At 34.3% G+C, this 17,116-nt stretch overlaps 1 pseudogene; it reads right to left on the reverse strand.

The window, feature by feature from the left end:
* Positions 1–12,144: 12,144 nt before the first annotated feature.
* Positions 12,145–15,432, reverse strand: LOC149230500 (ruBisCO large subunit-binding protein subunit beta, chloroplastic-like; annotated as a pseudogene).
* Between the last annotated feature and the right edge of the window lie 1,684 nt (positions 15,433–17,116).

The raw sequence follows: 17,116 nt of genomic DNA on the forward strand, positions 1-17,116 counted from the left end.
GTTGGGCATTGCCCTCTATGGTACACCACGCTTCTGAAATGGTAGAAAATGCCTCAAAAATGTCTAGTGATTTCTCTGCCATTTCTGTGTGTGCACCAGGAAGAAAATAAATTAAGCAAAGGAGGACACCTACTTTTTCCATCTTCGCTCTAATGGTATACAAAGGCAATAATGCCTTCAGGTTGGGCTTAATGGTTAAGTGTTGCTCAATGAAAGCCCCAAACCATCCATGGTGCACCCAAGCCATATTAGCACAACATTCGTGGATTAGTTTGTGAATCAAGGAATGTTATTTTATGGCTACCATGTTGATAAAATGTCTTGGCACTATGAATGGCATCATTTCAAGAAGAACATTGACAGAGAGACATGCCATGACATGCTGCTAGAATATCTCTAAGCAAAACCATCGATTCTTTGTGCTCTTTGGCCATTGTGCATTCCATTTTGTGTGTGTTTTGAGTGACCCTTAGATGTAGAATTTTCTCAAGTAGATATTGTAGGAGAATACTTAGGGGAGAATGGTTCGTTGTTGCTCCTCGGATTTCTAGAAGCGAGTTTGAGTTTAAATTAGTTTTTTTCCTCAATATTGATGCACTGGATTCCTTGATTTTGTGGGGCTTTGAGATAATATGACCGAAAAGTTGATTGTTCTATTGTTATGAGAATGAGAGGCTAAGATGTGTGTTCTATGTACTTTGTCTTGTTTTTTATGTGCTTACCTAATGTCTTGTTTTGTGTTTTCTTCTGAAGACACATCATCTTAGCAACCTTTTTTTTCCATTTTTCGAGTCTTTTCATTTAAAATTGAATAATGCATGCCATACTTACATTGATCTAATTACATATATATATGAAGTGTTGTCTCAAAATAGAGAAACTCTCTTGGACACACAATCAATTGGTTGAGAGAATATCTCAACCACACACTAATCCAGGAATCAAATAGAAATAAAGAACGTCTAGAGAATAGGAAGAATCACAACTGAGACAAGAAGGAATTATATTTCCAAGTCTTCCCCTTAATGACTAGTCTCAGTCTCAATCAGCAAAAAACTACAGGTGGTCCAATCTACCAATTACAGCGTGTACTGTTTTCATGCAGACATCATCAAATTGTTGATGTCCATATAAAGGAACAAACATATACCAAAATGCATGGGTGTAGCCCTTCACATACATGGTTCATCCAACCTCTCGATGAACTCCACCTATTTATAAAATTTCACCTCATGGAATCTACAACCAATAGGGCCCACCCATGTGTATCCGTACTGCATGACACACTCTTCGAGGGTGTTAAAAACTCTCTAACGGAGGAAACACATAACAAAGGGGTAAACATACCTCTCTAGTTCTTACAACCAAATGCCTTTTCAATACACTCCAAGGTTAAGAAGATACTAGGTACATAAAACATTTCAGAGACCACAACTGAGCAATATATGACATGTAGATTTCTATAATTACAATGTGTGACTCGTACTCTATGACGATCATGAGTCTATTCTACAAAGTCAAACAAACTTTCACTATGTTGTTGGTGTTGCAACCAACTTTGATCCTTCATTGTTAGGATCTTTTTCCACTCATCTCAGATACACCACACCATTCATATGTTGGAGCACACCACTTCTTTCTCACTTGAATCTTTCCATCAGAGTGTTCACTCATTGTGCGCTTTGTAATTTTGAGCCTTTGAAATTTTCATTTTCAGTTTGTACATACTGGTTTTGGATCTCCATACTTTACATGGAGTCCTTAATCCTAACAAAATGACTTCACCTATATTGAGTTAGCTAGGCTCAATAAGGTTTAATACATTGAAGATTCCAAAGAAAAAAATAAAATTCTTACCCTCATGTACACATGTTTTCATAGTTACACTACTACATAAAAGAGGGTTTTAAGACAATATTTGAGACAATTTTTGGGTAAATTGTCTTAACTTAAGACAAAAAAAAACTTTTGTATTGTCTTAAATATTGTCTTTAAGCGGGTGTCTCAAAAATTATTGTCTTAAAGTTTATTGTCTTAAAAAATAGTGTGTTAAAGATTATTGTCTTAAAAAATATTGTCTTAAAGATTATTGTCTCTATAAAGGCAATATATAACACAACCATTATTGTCTCTCTAGAGACAATTTCATTTTTGTCCCTCTAAAGACAACAATCGGATTAGAGACAATATGTCTTTAATACTAGCTATTGTCTCTCTAGAGATGATAATTTTTTTATTTAAAGATCACTTTTGTCTCTTTAGAGACAATATAAAACAATGAATCCAGAAATATCTCACCATTGAAATAAATCGAAATAAAAAAAAAAATCTAATTGAAAATGAACTACAAAATCATTGATAATTCATGTTAGCACACAATGGAATTGAACCACCAACCTCCTGCTTGTAAAGAAGACGCTCTTCCACTGAGCTAGTACAATTTAAAAAATTATGTGAAGAGTTATGGCAATTGTTAAAATTACATTTATAGTCATTGATTTATATAATAATAAAAAATTGCAGCTACACGATGAATTTCAAACAAAAAAATTTGCATATTTTAACAGAATTGAGTGAAAATAAATAAAAGTGAGTGAAAAATGGCAAGCAAGTTTCCTGCTTTTCCTCTCTAGAAACTATAGATGGAAATGGTAAGGAATTCGTAGTGCAATAAACACTTTGCTATGAATTTTTTTCTGTTCAAACTTTTAAACCTAGACACTTACCTTTTATTTCAAAAAAAGTCAATTGGAAACGAAATATCACCTGCCCTTCACATTGCTTTAAATATTCTACAATCCATCAGAAGCATTTTCTTTGTCAAGCAAAATTTACAAAACAATCATATACCATTCACCTTAAAATACCTCATGGATCATATCACACATTTCCCAGCCTATCAAATACATATATCTCAATAAAATAAATAGATTAGAAAACTTAGTGCCATCACCCATTAAATCTGCCAGAAGAATATGCTCAATGTATCAAACAATAATGAATGTTAAAGACCCTATAGTGAAAGGCAAAGCAAAAAAAATAATTGAGGACTCAATTGTCTATAATACCCAAGTGCAATTTACCCTTGTAGAAGGCCCCACACAGTTGGACATCATTTAATAACTAAAAATAATAATAACCTGAATACAAACATCCCATGCAAGACTAGTGATAGAACAACCTAGAGTGCACCAGGACATTTTCAATTCATTTGGAGACTGATTTCTGCAGTCTCATGAAAGAAAAAACATTTTGCAGTTGGAACCCATTTCTAACATTCAACACAACTAGAGATGAATAGCCAAAAGAGAGCAGCTCAATGCACCCTATGAAAATTTCACATTTTTTTCCATTTTTCTGCATTGTATCATATAGACATGTTATGCTCAATTAAAAAAAATAGTTGGAACCCATTTCTAACATTCAACACAATTGGAGATGAATAGCCAAAAGAGAGCAGCTCAATGCACCCTATGAAAATTTCACTTTGTTTTCCATTTTTCTGCATTGTATCATATAGACATGTTATGCTCAATTGAAAAAATGATTCATCACCACCACCACAGCAAAATATCATTGTTTCAATCCACTCCAAACTTATTTCATCAACTACATAGGTTTACACACACATGCATCTTATGATAGAAGAGAAAAAGGCTCTGCTAGGTACTGGAGACTCTATATTCAATCTCAGAGAGAAAAAGTAGAAGGAAAAAATAAATCCAGAGCTACAACTTCGCTATATAAGTGGGGAAAGGGAAAACAAAAGTGATACAATGAATCTGGTTCTTCCTCAATGTGAATGAAACTATGAAATTACAAATACGTAATGTAGGAATACTCTGCTTGTCACCGAGAATCCAACTTAAACTCTATCCACTAATTCCTCCAAGAAAGATTTCCAACAACTAATAAAAAATGAATGTAAGAATAAGCCAACTATCAACAACCATATAGGTAAGGTAGGTCTACCCTTCCCTAAGGGCAGGTGCCGAATAGAATTGTGATATTTTTCCATTAAGTCTAGCAACCTTGTTAGATCCTTTGGGGGTAGTGACTAGACCGAGAGTACCCCAGGTGACTAGGCCACTATGACCTTATCATAAATGTCCAGACTGTAATTGAGACCAAAAGGGATGTAGGAGTGCAGCATACTACATTGAAAGAGCCTCAGGTCACCAGGTCATTATGAACCTAATAGTAAACAGCCAGATTGTAACTGATCAAGAACTGTCACACAAAATATTACATTTGTTGAACCTTGAGCTTTACCAACTCACACCCAAACAATAAAAGGATATGGAAAAAAAACTGAAATAACTAATTTGAGGATGTTCTAGTTTCAATTTTTCCTTGAAACAATTTCCCCGGCACTATTGGAAAAACAACATATGTAAACCAATCAAAATGTCCATATCCAAAAAACTGAAAGAATATGAAGATGAAGTGTGGGTTTACTGAAAAAACCACTCTTTTCCTCAAACCCACTCTTAAGGGTTGTAACAAATCATTCTCAAGCAGCCCACGGACAAGCAAAAATTCAATCAATCCACAGATGCACCAATAAAACAAAAAAATAATACATAGAGAAAGGAATGGGCAAAATGTTTTCAAGAAAGATAAGGAAAAACCAATTTAAAAATAAATAAAATAAAATAACCCCAAAAAGTAGTTTTCAGAGTGCATGAGAACTTACCCTCTCAATCTCATCCTGGATTTCCTACAGCTTTTCAATGGAGAAAACAAGCTCACATCTATGTGCTCTTCCTCTTCCCCTTTCGATCTCTTGGACTTGTCCATCCTGCCCAATCCAACTGACCCAAAAGTCCTAATAGAATTGTTCCAAATAGAATTCACATCTAACAACAATAAATCCAATTTTTTAGGTAGAAGTGTTGAGTTGACAACTGCCAAAAAACATATTATTATTAGACATATTGGGAGAAAACTCCTTGAACTAATCATAAAATATGATACTTATACTAGAAAAACCTATACAAATGCAAGCATCTCAAACAGTGACAGATGAACATAAGCCTTTTCATTTAAATAACTTACCACTTGTCTGGTAACCATTTTAGAGTCCAAACTAAATCCCAAACCTTAAAAGACTGGCCATTCTTGAACTTATTTTGTTCTCATTCTCCAGCTCAAAATGGTGAGCCCCATGCTTACGATCATAGGGCATAATAGAAATGGTAGCCAACAATCTGGATGATGCCATCAGATGCAAATCCTTCTATGCTAAGTATTTATTGTATCTTTTCTGGAGGATATAGACCATGTACCATGCATAAGCATGATACAAATGACTTTCTAATATCCAAAATATCTTTCTTAACTTTGAATAGCAGATTGTCATCATTTGAGGTTTAGGATTCTTCTTGACCATACACAAGGCATGAATATCTTCTATAGATTGAAAATCTTCCTACATATCATATGCCATCCATCATAAGAAATAGTATAAGGCAAAAATATATTAAAAATAAAAATTTAGCTCACAGACTCTACTGTAGGTTCATGAAATTTGATTTAACCCAAAGCTTCCTCTGTAATAGGGTATTCTCCAATAATTAATTCCTACAAGCTCAAACTATATCAACCTTCCCATCTAGACAAATATAATCCTATATCTAATTCAATGGATAACATTTTTAGATTTCTAGCCCCCATTCGATAATGATACCTTCTTAAAGGTATGCAAAAAATCTACTCAACATGACATTATAACTATTTAGATCATGGGCAATATGGATAAACTCCCAACCAAAGATAAATGTGTTGTGCCTTTTTCCCAGAAGCATTTATTATCATACCGTTTGTTGTTGACAGAAGATACTTTGGATTGTGGGATACAATCTTTAGTTCTTGTGAGGGCATCCAGAAATCACCCTTGGACAATTGACTGCTGGCATCTTTACGACCTTTTTTTCTCACTAACTTGATATTTGTCTCAGGGGAGTTTTCCTTGAGGGTCGTTTGCGCAACACTTTGCCTTAAGGTAAAAGTGTGTATACATTGTTGTATGTAATCTTGATCTTCCATATTATCAATACAAGAACATACATATCCTCCAGTTGAATATGCAATAACTTCGAAATCAGACAGCTCAAATTGTTCACATTTTGTGTTTTCATCGAAGTTGGTTGTTGTTGCATGTTCTTCATCAAAATTTGTCCATATTTGTCCATACTGCTATATTTTCTTTTTCTACAGTACAACCTTCATCCACACTGCCCCCTGAATGAGATTTCTCCTCAGTCATTTCTTCAAACTTATCCTCATTATACATCATACTGGACAATCATCATTCTAGTATAGAACAACCTCTGGATATTATTGGTGAATCATTATAGTTAACGGGTTCTCATGTAACGATTCTCAATACCAATGGAACAACATCTAATTTGAATCACTCAAGTAATGAATCTCAATTTAACAATATTATAATATAAATAAATTCTACCATAAATACACATCAAGAATTCTCTGCCTTGTAGATTTTAGCACCCGTGTATTTGATGGATTTATGGGAATGAAGGGAAATTGGAAAGCCAATGATCTCCTACAATTATGTATGGACTTTTCCAGTATCTATGACCTCTTATACAGCCAATATCGAGCTCAAACTCACCCCAACAAATGAAAATAATGCTCAAGGGAGAGGGAAACGACTCCAGTAAGTAGAAATCCACCCAAGAACGCTTAATAACACTCTAGGTCAAGAGAGAGAAATTCTTAACGGTCGTACCAAAACCAAATTAGCAACTTCTTGAGGAAATGCAAAAACTCCAGAACCATGGAAGTTGATCTCTAACTCAACAAGAAAGTGGATGATGAGTAACTCAGAGCTGATGCATTTCATAGAGCATCAATCAATAAAAATTTTCTGAATGATGCTAATAGAAATTCAATGGAGAATTATTTATTTCAGCCATGAGCACAAAGACAGGGAGCACATATACTATAACTAAGGACTAAGAATGATAATAATTCATATGCCATAATTTTATTATATCCTAGAAACATATATTAGATAAGAGCCTAGCACATTTCCTTCATTGTCAAAAGGGAGATGTCCATGTGAAAATTAACCCTCACTCCATGTGAGACTATTGCAGCATAGTTGCTATGGGAAAATGAAGGAATTGGTCATGGCAGTTAAACACTAAATTGAGCTAGTTTCAGTTTTGTCCAATTAGGTCTATTTCATCTTGTCATAGACAAAGATTGCAAGGCATTTCAACATTACAAAGGCACCAATCCAGGCACAATCACTCTTTGTTTAATTAAGTCAAAGCTCATGGACAATGATATTCGGGCGTTTTAGGTCAATTTTGAGAAAGCATGAGAAGATATTTCATGAAAATCTTGATAAATAATCAACATGTCTTTCAAACAGTAGTGAACCATAAAATCATAACCCTAGAAAATATACAACTCCCAGTACCAAAGAAGACATGACCCCTGACAGATAATTCAAACATGCCCAACTGCCTAAATTATAGCCTATACTTAAGTAGAAATTTATATAGCTTGCCACTAATATTCCTAGAGAGCAATGGTTATCCCTCTGTACAAGCTAGTAAGATAACATAGTTACATTCCAGTAATATCACTAGCCTTTTATGAATCATTACCCTATAATCAATGAGAGTGACTATGTTGATTCTAAGTGAATGAAATACACTTGTGCTAATCTAATGTGATTCATAATGCATAGTATAGTACTAATTAACTTCTCTCTCTGAATTTAGACTGAACCAATGTCAAACTCGATCGAAATGAATCAACAATGATGCGATGAATGCTAAGTATAGAGCTTCATCTAATGACTAGAAAATGACATTCAATTCAGGGGAAGTAGCTAAATCATGCAAAAGATGTTAGGAACTAAATCTATGTGTATCAGAGCCCGATGTTGAGCCAAATTTGTTCTTTAATTGTATGAAACATTTACTTGTTATGCGTCAGTGGCATGTTCATACTCACAATAGGTTTGGAGGACACAAAAATTGCAGCCTTTTAGCAGTTTGTTGGTTAAACTTTTCCTAGTTTTAGGGCTGGATTTAGAGTTTTTAGAGTAATGTTTCAACTTTTCACCATGGCCACACATCGTGGTAAGAAAACTAGCATGTATGTGATAAAGCTCTAATTTGCAGGAAACTAGGGTGCTAGCCACTGTCTCGAGCCCATCCAAGGCCTCTCAAGTCTAGATTAGGTGTCTAGAATAATCGGACGCTATAAAAAAATCTGTGTTCTCTTGTTGAACTACCTTCCATGCACTTGAGCCATTGCTTTAGCCATTATCTTGCATGACACCGAGGAAGGTAATGAGTTTCCAAGCTCCAATGGTGTGCTTCTAGCTACATTCAGTTGTCTCACCCATTCTTTTACAAAGAAAACATTTCTCATACCCATCCTTATTTTTCCTCATCATTCAGCTGTCTCACCCATTCTTTTACAAAGAAAACATTTCTCATACCCATCCTTATTTTTCCTGATCTTTTCAAAATGATGTCATATGATTTGAAAGATCACATCCATGTAGTGTAGTCATATGCTTTTCTTGAATTTACCCCATTAAATCACTATTATCATAGATATCAAAACTCGAGATATCGTAATAACAAAATTTTAAACCATAAGTAAAGCACAATATCTAATATTTTAAAAGATTGAAAGGGTGAATCCACAACTACTATCCTGAGTTTCTTGCTTTTTTTAGCTTACATAAAGATTGTTTACCCCTTGATTGCCTGACAACCATTTTGAACAAGTGTGAGGAAAAACCTATGTTGGAGGCCAAACTTTTTCCCAATCTTATCCATATACCTATCAATAGGGCATTGAATATACTAGACCTATGTAGCAGCCATTCGTTACCATTAGGATCATCTTTATGACATCAGGATCAACTCTATGAGTCTTGATGACATCAGGAGCAACTCTATTCTCATAAAGGGGTTTTTTCAGTTGAAAAATATGAAATTAAGGTATAGAATCTTTGGTTTTAGCATGGGATCATTTTATTTCTTTCTTCTTGTAATCTCACATCTCACTGTGTATTCATTGTCTATTAATAATTATTAAGAAATTTGATTTTCCTTACTCTAGTGCTTTTGTTTCCATAATGTTGTTTCCATAGAAATATTGACTAAAAGGTAAAAGAAAATCATAAAATTACACACCATATTCAAAATATCTAACCTAATTGAAAGATATGTCTTTATTAAAACGATGTGTTGTACTCAATATACCTATCCATCGATGTGATGTACTAAATATGCCTCTGTCTTCAGCCCCCCACCAGATCGGACACCACGCAAAAGATCACAAACTTCTTTAGGGCGCTACCATCAACGCAGGGCACCAAAGGAACCATTGACTGACCCACACACACTGAGACCAGATAAGTGCGGTCCTGAGGGGGTCGACCCACTAGACTGCACCAATGCTCCAGGATTGGATCCAGCCCTAGGAGGCGCCCTAGAACCTCCAGACGATAGCAGCAACAACCCAGTATGCCCACAGGACAACAGACTTTGAAAATCTTCTCTCAGTTTTCTTCTCTCGACCTCAGATTTTAGGAGTAGGAACAAGACAGGAGACTCCTTTCCCCCTCCTTTTTCTTCTTCTCCTTCTCTGCGTCATTGCAGTGATTTGTTTTGAAGCCGGTAGCTTTTAGCTTCCACATTTACATTTACTGAGATTATACATGTTTTTTTTTGCTTTTTAATAGAAATGTTAAAGGGGATCGTTTGGTCCACTGGCTTGCCATGTTGTAATCATTGTAACTAACAGTCCCATTAACCTATTGTGGTCATTTGTTGGACATTAATAAAATTATCTTATCTTATCTTATCTATAAGATTAGGTTGCCTCTCTATATAATTTGGATGGCATTCAAGTATCTTGCTTATGTTACCTCTATATAGTTTATATAGTCTGGATGACATTCAAATGTTTTGCATGGTTTACTTTGTGCTCTAGCCATGATTATCCATAATTATCTAGCTCCTGCCTTCCCTGGCAGGGACTAACACTGCCTCCAGCCCTTGTTTGTTGTTGTCGTGATTCCAAAATAAAGCACACCCATATTCTATTCCTTATTCTCTATAATCAATATTAAGCCTATGAATTGTGTTTTGTGAAGTAATTTTATATGGAATTGACACCCATTTAGGAATAGTCATATATATCAACTATATTTTGTCATGAATACTATTGCTAATAATTGTCTTCTATATCATCTATAAGCATCTTGTTTAGTATTTTATATACGCATATATCATTATAGTAATACAAAATAAAGTTCATGTTAATATTTGAACCACCTACAATACTCACAAATGAGGACTTTAGCTATTAGTGTCTAGCACGTAACATAGAACTTTGGCTTGCAAGTCCATGTTTGATTGGACCAAAGTCTGTTTAAAGTCATATATTCAAAGATTTGATGAAAATAATTTCAAAGGATTTGGTATAGAGCCAAATGAGTTGTAGTTTGTACAAGTTTGGCTCTAAAACAAGTGTTGAATGAGGGTTGAAACTGATAGTTTTCTTTTGACTGGAGGATACAAGTCTGGTTAGACCAGATCTATTAAAAAGAAAAGGTCACATGCTTTTACAAGGAATGCTTTCATAGGATTTCGTATAAATTTGAAGGAGTCATATCATGTATGAATTCAAAACTTTTGATTGACATATCCAATTCAAGAAGGATTGAATACATTGGAAAGTGGGGATTTTAATATTTTTGTTTGACATAAAAACTTCCTCTGACTATTAATAAAACTTAATGACAGAGGTTTTATACAAAAAATGGCAGCCTGTTCTTCATCAAAATTTGTCCATATTTGTCCATGACTCCATACTGTTGTATTTTCTTTTTCTACAATACAACCTTCATCCACACTTCCCCCTAAATGAGATTTCTCCTCATTCATTTCTTCAACCTTATCCTCATTATACATCATACTGGACAATCATCATTCTAGTATAGAAAAACCTCTGGATATTATTGGTGAATAATTATAGTTAATGGGTTCTCATGTAATGATTCCCAATACCAATGGAACAACCTATAATTTGAATCACTCAAGTAATGGATCTCAATTTAACAAGATTATAATATAAATACATTCTACCATAAATACACATCAAGAATGCTCTACCTTGTAGATTTCAGCACCCATGTATTCGATGGATTTATGGGAATGAAGGGAAATTGGAAAGCCAATGATCTCCTATAGTTATGTATGGCCTTTTCTAGTACCTATGGCCTCTTAGACAACCAATATCGAGCTCAAAGTTGCCCCAGCAAATGAAAATAATGCTCAAGGGAGAGGGAAACGACTCCAGTAAGTAGAAATCCACCCAAGAACACTTAAGAACACTCCAGGTAAGGAGAGAGGAATTCTTAAGAGTCGTATAGAAACAAAATTAGAAACTCCTTAAGGAAATGCAATAGCTCCAGAACTGTGGCAGTTGATCTCTATCTTAGCAAGAAAGTGGATGATGAGTAACTCAGAGCTGATGCATTTCATAGAGCATCAATCAATAAAGAGTTTCTAGATGATGCTAATAGAAACTCAATGGAGAACTATTTATTTCAGCCATGAACACAAAGACAATACATTTACTACAACTAAGGACTAAGAATGATGATAACTCATACACCATAAGTTTATTATATCTTAGCAACATATATTAGATGAGAGCCTAGCACATTTCCTTCATTTTCAAAAGAGAGATGTCCATGTGCAAATTAACCCTGGCTCCATGTGACACTATTGCAGCATAGCTGCTATGGGAAAATGAAGGAATTGGTCATGGCAGTTAAACTCTGAATTGAGCTAGTTTTAGTGTTGTCCAATTAGGGCTATTGCATCTTGTCATAGGCATATCTAGATAAATAAAGGTTGCATTTCCATCTAGAGATGCCCAGATAAATGAATCTAGATAAATATAGCATCCTTCCTTCCATTTACACTATCATATACACTCGATTATTACTTTAGACAAATATACATTGAAATGCAGTCACCAACATCCATCAACTAGATTCAGATTGCTATAATGCTAATAACAGTGAATTGTTACAAATAGCTACCAAGAATTCAGCATGCCATTTTTTACCTAGATAAAAACAACTCCACCAAAAATCTTGGTAATTCTTTCATTCAAATCTTCTTTTTCATAGTCTTGTTCTGCAACCTGCAAAGAAAATGAGAATGATATCATTGGTGAAAACATTTGATAAAATAGGTTGATAGGGAAGTTAAATATCAAGCCAAACATATTCTCATATTAAAGAAACCTTAAGTTATTTAAATTTAATGTCTATAATTATTGTTGCATGTTCCTTCAGAGGCACATATATTCAAATTATAAACCATGCATCAAAATTGTTTCTTTCTACACTCCTATCTTGACAACTCACAAATAAAATTTGAGATTAATACCATCATCATGAATGATATTAATGAGGAGATCCCTCCCCACAGGGTGATGACCACTTTACTATATATGGTGGCTATATAGAGAAAACAAGACAATAATTTCAAGCCTCGATTTGCATAAAGAAACCTATTTAAGTTATAGAGAAATAACACACCTCTATCAAGCCTCTAATTTGAGACACTCTTTTATTAACACCTTCCTGAGTGCTCCCATCACCAACTATTGTTGTTGAATCCTTGGTAAGTACCACCTTGGCAGCAGTACCTAGAACCTTACTTCCAACTTTCTCCAAGGGAAAATCCAACTTCATCCCTGATAACAGTGCCTACACAGAGAAAGAATAAACAAAACAATATCTACATAAGATATTAGAAACTTGTGACCAAGACATGGTGGAAAGATTTTATTCTCAATACATCTCACTCAATGAGAATTTATCCTATTAACATGAAAAGTTGAACTTGTAGAGCAAATCCATTACCAAATAAAGATTGTTTCCACGAAAAATGATATAGCACTGCTTATATACACACCGAAATTTGTACTTAATCTCTTAGTGCATGTAAGTCCTTAATGTAGCTAAACTTGAAAAATAACTCCAGTGAATATAGCAATGTCAAAATGGGAAGTGTCGAATATTGTTATATTGTGAAAGATGTTACCTCAACCAATTTCACAGTAGTACAAATTTACGAGAGTGATGAAATTTCTAAAGGAAAATTGTGTCCCCTTTTCCACTCTCTGAATCCAGGAGCTTTCAAAGCACCAACATTCAATGCACCACAAAGTTTGTTCATGACAAGAGTATCCAAGGCTTCTTGTTCAATGTCCTCGGCAATGATCAAGATTGGATACCCCCCACGAATGGCCTCTTCTAATATTATAATCAAGTCTCTTGAAGTTGTGATCTTTTTTTCAACCAATAATAGCTGCAAATTATAAGAAAATGTAAAGATGCAAGTTCATTTACTGATCACTGAATTTCAAAATGCAAGTGAAAATAAATAGAAATTTATCAACCCTCTTCACATGCTTAGTAGTGGTCATATTTCTTTCTAATTACTAGATCAATATTCTAAATCAAATATTATACAGATTCCAAAAATAATAGAAGGTTCATAAGGCACAAAATTTAAAATTCCATACAAAACTAGCACCAACCTCTATTGAACCAGAAGGATGTGCCATGAATATATGATAGATGGAGGTAATTGGGAAATAATTCTGCAACTAAGATGAGATTTTATTCTAAAAATGTTACACATGATTTCTATCCATTCTCTTTTCATTACAAGGAGCAATAACAAGTAGTAGCACAACCAAAAAGAGCAAGAATATTTCATTCACATCAATTACCTTGCAATTTTCATACTCTATGGACATCTTCTCACTGTCTGTCACAAAGTATGAGGAAATATATCCATGATCAAATTACATTCCCTCTACAACATACAAATTTTTTTATGTACTTTTGCCCTCTTCAAGTGTCACAACACCTTTCCTTCCAACTTTACTCGCCTCTACTATCATGTTTCCTATTTCATAGTTATTACCAACACTTACTAGAGCAACATCAGTTAATTCACTATCTTCAACCTGGAGAATAATGCCAATTACAGGGTGTTAAGTTTCAACATGTGTACTCCCTTATAGATAATATTTTTCCCAAATGTTTGACAAGTAACTCCTAAAAATTCTACCATGTAGTCTTCAAGAAACTCTAGCTGACAGTTTTAAATCAACTATTCCCCTAATGAAAGTGCACCTCAACCATAGACTAAAACCAGCTCAAATGTGTGCATTTACCTCCTTTGAAAAATTCTTGAGTTCAAAACCAAGAGCCTTTACTATCTTGTCAATTCCCCTTGTAATTTGAATAGGATTTTCTCCAGCTGCAACAAACTGAACAGGCTTATGATTCAGATTCTTATCCACAAATCTTTAAAAATACAAGCTAGATTTATCTATTGGGTTTTTCCTAACTAGGTCATACCAATTGATAACACAATCATAATTTCATCTTCAACTAGGCTATTTTTCCACTCAAATACTATCTTGATCCTCGTGAAGCCTTGAAAATTCACAAAATAAATAACTAAACAACAACCACCAAAAGGGCCAATAAAAATGAATAAATACTTAAGCCAGTAATAGGGACAAATAAATTACCTTTATACCTTAAGCTATTAAACCTTGCACAAGTACAACAGATGTGGTAGCTATAACACCTACTAAATCATTTGTCTTTGCTACAGCATGTCTTACCAACTTGGCCCCAATATTTTCAACTAGGTCATCCAATTCAACCTGTCAGAAGCAAGGTGCAGCATTGAAAAGCATTAACTAGACTGGATTAACTAGACAAGAAATAAAAATTTAACTTGACTCATCAATATCTGGCACGCAAGTATTTTTTTCAACTATTTAAAGTGTCATTCATTACTTTACTATGGCTACTCCATAGACTAGGTACATCCTCAAAAGATAAATATGTTTTCTATGACCTATGAGAATTTTTCCTTCCAGGTCTAAGACAGTAAGACATTTAGGCAAGGAAAACTAATATGGAACATAAAAAATTTACAACCCACATCTATAATTTACCTCCTTAGCTATTGTCATACCATCATTGACAATCTTCAGAGAACCATACTTTCTCTCCAAAACAACATTTCTGCCCTTCGGCCCAATGGTGATTCTGAAAATATCAACAAGCTTGTTGACACCTGCCTACAAGATAATTTGAAAATATTTTCAGTAGGTGCACAAAAAAATGCTGGAATATATGTTATACCAAACCTACATACAAACCACACATTAACCTCAAAGGTATATGGACAAGGAAAGATCTACCACAATAAAGTTTTATGTGAAAATATCTTCCTTTAGATGCAATTTGTTTTCTCTGACCTACAATTTTTTCGTCACTGACCAATCTCGGTTGAATTACAACTCCTTTGCCATAAATCTTGGATTGACTACCTTCTCTCTGCTATGTAATCTCGCGGTCTGCCTTCTACTTAAACGATTAGAGGAGATGGCTGAAAAAGTAACAAGAGAAGACAATTTCCTAGCATTTTTGTCAGATACTGCACTCAACTTCCTCTTCTTTCCAATGTTACCCAATGAGGTAGAGTGGCAACTGTTGTCATACTATCTATAGCATATGCCATCTTCTCTTATTCAGAATAGAGAATTACAATATCTTCATATTAGCTATCTCACAAACATGAATTCCATCTAGATTTAATTCATTAGCTATCGAATTGGCCTTCTAGATTTAATTCACCACTGTTGTGCATAAACAATACTTCATATGCGGGCACCAGATATTGAGGGATCTATTAGGACATACAAGTTTTTCCTTGAACCCTCATTAATTTGACAGTTTTTCTAGAGTGAGTGTTGCCTTATGATTTGGTAGTGCCTTTAGTTTCGATATTTTTGGCATTCACATGGAAAGTTAGGAACCGAGATTGTGTTCCTAGATGACCCAACATGCTTCTAGAACCATTGGAATTCACCTAGCTTCATGACAAATGGTTAAGGAAAATCTGCCCAAATTGACAAAATTGTTTTTAGTGCTTTTTCCATAAAAGACTAACTTTGGGAGCAATTTACGAGAAGGTGGTGATGAATTTTGAAAAAATAAAACATGAGTTTTTCAAGAACATGCTGACTTACAAAAACCTCTTTCATCTTTTCAACAGGTGTCATGTTTTGGAAGATTCAAATGGCTCTCTAAAGCCTATTTCTCAGAAAATCTCCAAATTTATTTTTTTCTATTTTTATAAAAACACCTAAGCATGAATTGATGGTTATGGAAATATCCAAGTGTCAAAAAACATTGGCAAAGAGCATCTACACAATTGATAATTTTTGACAAATTACACCCATAAGGTCCTAGTTTCTATGTCATCAAAAGTCGTTGTTGATATCACTCGAAAATTTTTATTGACAATAATACTATGACACTAGAGCATTGCTTATGCTATAGGAATAAATTGTTGCATTCATGGACATCTGAATTGGATTGTTTAGTGATCCTAGTGGATCTTAACTTAAAAGAAAAAAAAAAAAAAAACATCAAACAAACACCATCTCGGAGCCAAAGGATTTATTTTCAAGGGAATTTTTATTAGGTGTTTCAATTTGTATTTTTCAATTCATTTGGATAGGATGGTACACAATGGACAAATGTACCACAAAAACAAATGGAAAGGTTGTCGGTTATGGTAATCTTTTTCAAACACCTTGGTCATCATTTATGGCTGAAGATAGTCCATACTTTATTAAGGACACTCTCCATTCTGCAGGTAGAGCCTACTATCAAATAATTGTGAGACAACATGATCATTTTATTTTAAAAACCATTCCCATTAAATGGTCAAAACATTGCAATTGTTTAACAAGTAAGAAAGTTAAGGTCGACAAGATTGTAAAGTTCATTCTTGTGTTATGGTTTTGGAGGGTGGAACCTGAAGAAATTAAGTTCTCTTCTACTATTTATAATTTCACTTGACTGTGGTGATAATAGATTTTTGTTATGCCCATCACTACTAGTCATGCTTTCAAACTATAAGTTGGAGATTTCAGGCAACCTATATCCAATGTCAGGGATTATTAGAAAAACTTGATGATGTTTCAC

This window comes from Pinus tabuliformis, chromosome J, assembly GCF_031772625.1.
Source record: "Pinus tabuliformis cultivar Carrire ecotype Pingquan chromosome J, CPIR1, whole genome shotgun sequence".
NCBI classification, from domain to species: domain Eukaryota; kingdom Viridiplantae; phylum Streptophyta; class Pinopsida; order Pinales; family Pinaceae; genus Pinus; species Pinus tabuliformis.